The 4,922-nt window shown below is 43.8% G+C and overlaps 1 pseudogene; it reads right to left on the bottom strand.

Annotated features, from left to right (window-relative positions):
* Positions 1-4,348: 4,348 nt before the first annotated feature.
* LOC145391577 (5S ribosomal RNA) lies at positions 4,349-4,468 on the bottom strand (annotated as a pseudogene).
* Between the last annotated feature and the right edge of the window lie 454 nt (positions 4,469-4,922).

Below are 4,922 nucleotides of genomic sequence, written 5' to 3'. Positions count from 1 at the left end.
ACAGACCGACAAAAGAGGAAGTAAAGGAGCGTTGTGGTGTGGATGTGGATGTGATAGGAAGCGTTAGGAGGAACACACTGAAGTGGTTTGGCCATGTGGAGAGGATGGAGGGTGAGAGACTGATGAGGAGAGTGTATGTGAGTGAGGTGGAGGGGGGGAGAGGGAGGGGAAGGCCGAGGATGAGATGGAGAGATGGAGTGGAGAGGTATATGAGAGAGGGAGGTGTGAGTTGGGAGCGGGGCAGTGAAATGGCGGGGGACAGGGCGACGTGGAGGTGATTTGTATGTGGCCACCTCGTACGGGATTAAGGCGTCTGGCAGTAGATAGATAGATAGAACACTTCTTCATTCGCTGTTTACATTTTTTAAAATATAGAAATAGTTTGTATCAGTATTAGTGTTGTGCTGAGGAGAGGTAGACTGAGGTGGTTTGGGCATGTTGAGGGGATGGAGGATGACATCTGGGTGTGGAAAGCGTGAATGTCGGGGGTTGGGTTGCAAGAGGCAGACCAAAGAAGACCTGGGATGAGGTCATAGAGTGTGACCTCAGGGATAAGGAACTGAGTAGGGCGGCTGCCAGAGATCGAGCAGTGTGGAGAGCCACCATTAGGTGACCAAGACCAACGCAAGGAAGCATGTTGGAGTGTTTATAAACGATATGATACGAATAATACAAAGATGAACAGAGGAAGAAACATTTTTTAGAAAATTCCGTACACCAGATTACAGATGTCCTCCATTCATAAAATATCTGTAACAGTTAGAGACACTAGTATTATAAGATGAATGATAGATAGACAGAATATTGTAGAGGTGGGTGATAGATTAGTATTTTATAGGAGTGGATGATAGATTGACAGCAGGATATATAGAGGCAGATAATAGATAGATAGATAGCACAGTAATACAGAATGTAATCTTTCAGACAGAACTGGCATTTACTGAGCCTGGCCTGTCCATCCATCAAGGTGTGGATGGAGCCGAGAGACTGGCCGACAGTGGCTGACATGCGGTTCCTTCACACCTCAGAGACAGTGCTTGGGGGTCATGGCGGCCTGGATTTATCAGGCACCCACATCAGCTCATATCTCTGATTGGGGTAAAGGTAATCTGGTTGTTTTTAATGCATGAAAAACTCAGTTCTTACATCTATCAGCCCAACAGAATCTTCCACTGGAGTACCCATTAATTTTTAACAATATCCAGCTTAATCCTGCATCATCTTTTAACATACTTGGAGTTTCAGTCTCTCAGGATTTATCTTGGAAAGACCATATTACCTCTTGTAAAATCTGCTTGCAAGAGATTAGGTGTGCTAAGCTGACTCATGCCTTCTTTACCCCTGCACAGTTGTTGACTTTATACATGGATTTTATTCGCGTGTGTAGAGTACAACTCTCATGTGTGGGGAGGCTCCCCACATACAGCTCTTCTCAACAAGGTGAAGCCCAAGGCTTTTTGTCTCATTAAGTCTCCTCCTCTTAATGGTTCCCTTCAACCTTTGTCTCTTCGCCGCACTGTTGCGTCTTTATCTCTTTTCTGTCGCTGTGTCAATGGTGACTGCTCCTCTGAACTGTCTGCTTGCATCCCTCCACCACTACAGTGGGTGCGAAGCACTCATCTAGCAGCAAACTCTCATCTCTTTTCAGTCCCGCTCACTCAGGCAAGAGTTAGCCATTACTCCTAGTCCTTCATGTATGCAATGGGTCAACTCTGGAAGTGTCTTTGTCTGTACTTCCTATTGTCTGTGATCTCCAGTCTTTCAAGCACAGTATGTCCAGGCATCTCAAAATGTACTGTATGCATCTAGAATTTGGCTGTTTGTTGTCTTGTGTTTGTTTTTTCTTGGAGGGAGCAGTTTGTGGGCTCCTGGCCTTTGATTCCTTCTTCCCTGCATTAAAAAAAAAAAAAAAAAAAAAAAGCTGCCTCCTGTGCATCAGGAAGCTTACATTAACCCTTCTTTGGAGCTGTGGTCAGTTTGTCTTCTGTATTTCTAACCCTCTCATGCTTAGGACAAGTCTAGGATTCTGTTCACCTGATGTCTGATGATTTTATTCTGTTGAGTATAGGAGATTGGTCAGTATTCTCATTGGTTAAGGAAGCTCCCTGACACCTCTTCCTAAGTGATTCATTTTGCCTATTTACACTATACTGTCCTCTTCTGTGTTACAGAAATTTTTTCAGTATTACCATACTCTGCATAGCCTAAAGCTCCCTAACGCCTCTTCCTAAGTGATTTGTTTTGCCTGTTACACCTTACTGTCCTCTTCTGTGTTACAGAAATTCTTTCAGTATTATCATATTCTTCATAACCTAAAGCTCCCTAACGCCCCTTCCTAAGCAGTTCATTTTGTTTATTACACCTTACTATCCTCTTCTGTGTTGTATAAATTCTTCCAGTAGCTATCACCATACTCTGCATCAAGCTACCTATCACCTCTTCCTAAGTAATTTATTTAGTTTATCACACCTTACTGTCCTCTTCTGTGTTACAAAAATCCCTTCATTACCATCATACTCTATAAATAACTTACAAAAGGATATCAACCAGCCATATCCCAAAATAAATCACTGAGGCAGAGGTGTCAGGGAGCATCACTAGCCAACCAACAAGAATACAAACCTGAGGTGTGAGGAATTAGTTGGTGAAGAACAGGGAGGCTTTAGGAAGGGAGGAGGTTGTGTAGATCAGATATTCATTCTTAGATCTTTAGTGGAAAAGTTTCTAGAGAAGGGAAAGAAGTCCTATGCAGCCTTCATGGATTTGGAGAAAGCATATGACAGGGTGGATAGACAAGGATTGTGGAAAGTAGTAAGAATATATGGAGTAGATGGGAAGTTGTTGAATGCTGTGAAGAGTATGTACGATGGTGCTAAGGCTGCAGTGCGTGTGGATGGTGAACTAAGTGAATTTTTCTATTTGAAAGTTGGGTTGAAACAGGGATGTGTCATGTCTCCATGGTTGTTCAATCTGTACATGGATGGGGTAATAAAAGAGATACAAGGTAGGGCAGTGGATGTTGTAGTAGCCCTAATGAGAGAGGGCAGTGTTTGGAAACTCCCTGTACTGTTGTTTGCAGATGATACCGTGTTGTTAAGTGAAGACAAAGGGGAACTGCAAGGCTTGGTGGATGAGTTTGGGAAAGTGTGTAAGAAACAGAATCTAAAGGTGAATGTGGGGAAGAGTAAAGTGATGGTCTTTCAGAGAGGTGAAGTCAGTGAATGTACAGTGAGGTTGGATGGTGAGGAAATGGGAAATATGAGTACGTTTAAGTACTTGGGTAGTGTGATGAGTAAAGATGGAAGCATGGAGGGTGAAGTGCTTGAAAGGGTACAGCAGGGAAGAAAGGTTGCTGGTTCCTTGAAAGCAGTGATAAGAAACAGGGAAGTGAGCATGGAAGTGAAAAAGTTACTACATGATAGTATTGTGATACTAACTTTAACGTATGGAAGTGAAGCTTGGACGTTGTTGGAAGGACACAAGTCAAGAGTGAGAGCAGTGAAAATGAGTTATTTAAGAGGAGCATGTGGAGTCACATGGAGAGACAGGTTGACAAATGAGGAAGTGAAGGAGTGTTGTGGTGAGGATATGGATGTGATAGGAAGCGTTAGGAGAAATATACTGAGGTAGTTTGGTCATATGGAGAGGATGGAGAGTGAGAGACTGATAAGGAGAGTGTATGTGAGTGAGGTGGAAGGGGGAGAGGGAATGAGAGGTCAAGGATGAGATGGAGGGATGGAGTGGAGAGGTATATGAGAGGGGAGGGGGTGAGCTGGGGACAGGGCAGTGAAATGGTTGTGGACAGGGCAAGATGGAGGGGATTTGTTTGTGGCCACCCCTTACAGGATTCAGGCATCCATAAATAGATAGAATTTTTTTCAGAAATTTTGATGATGGTCATTTTGTTTGGAAACTTTTATGCTGGTCATTTTTATCAGAAATGCCTTATATTGCCATTTACAACCCCTATTTCCCCTGTTGTGATGAAAAACAAACATATCTGACAAAAATGACCATCAGTTATCCATTGAAAAACATAGGAATCTTTCATTTGAACCTCTCCTCCTCAAAAAAATGAACTAGCAGCAGTTACTTAACTGGGGGGGAGGGGGGGGCTGTGCATAACTCAAAAAAGTGAAACTATAACCCTCAAATTGCCCAACTCAAAATATATTCTAGAAAACCATGAAATTATATGTACTGTATATATTTTTTCACGTTAACTCATTCATTCATTGCCAGACGCCATGTATCCCAAACAGGATGGCCAAGGGCTTAGAGTTAATTGTTTTACAGGGAGGGGCACTAATGCTCCACCAACCCCACTTGACACGTAGGGAGAACGTTATGCCAACAGCATCTGGTGTTCTCAGGTGGTCACCCATCCAAGTACTAACCAGACCCAACGTTGCTTAACTTCGCTGATCGGACAGGAAGCGGTGTACTCAACGTGGTATGCACCATCATAAAAATTCAAAACACATGGATATCTTCCCTATGAACCGTCCCCCCACTTGCACCAAGGAAGGGGTGAATTATCATTTGTTTTGTTTCATTTATAAATGCCCCAACACGCATACACCAGCCTTGGTCACCTAATGACACCTCCCACACTGCTCAACCTCTGGCAGCCTCCCTATTCCGTGCCTCATCCCTGAAGCCACACACTATGACCTCGTCCCATGTCTTTTTCAGTCTGCCTGTCTCAGCCTAACCCCCAGTTCCCCACACTTGTCACTTTCAGCATCCATTTGTCATGCATCCTCTCCACATGCCCAAACCATCTTGACACACCTCTCCACATGCCCAAACCATCTTGACACACCTCTCCACATGCCCAAACCATCTTGACACACCTCTCCATATGCCCAAACCATCTTGACACACCTCTCCACATGCCCAAACCATCTTGACACACCTCT

Source organism: Coenobita brevimanus, chromosome 18, assembly GCF_032717465.1.
Source record: "Coenobita brevimanus isolate Jiangsu-jjx chromosome 18, ASM3271746v2, whole genome shotgun sequence".
Lineage (NCBI taxonomy): Eukaryota > Metazoa > Arthropoda > Malacostraca > Decapoda > Coenobitidae > Coenobita > Coenobita brevimanus.
Note: the sequence above shows the minus strand (reverse complement) of the source record. Positions and strands in the feature narration are given on the sequence as shown.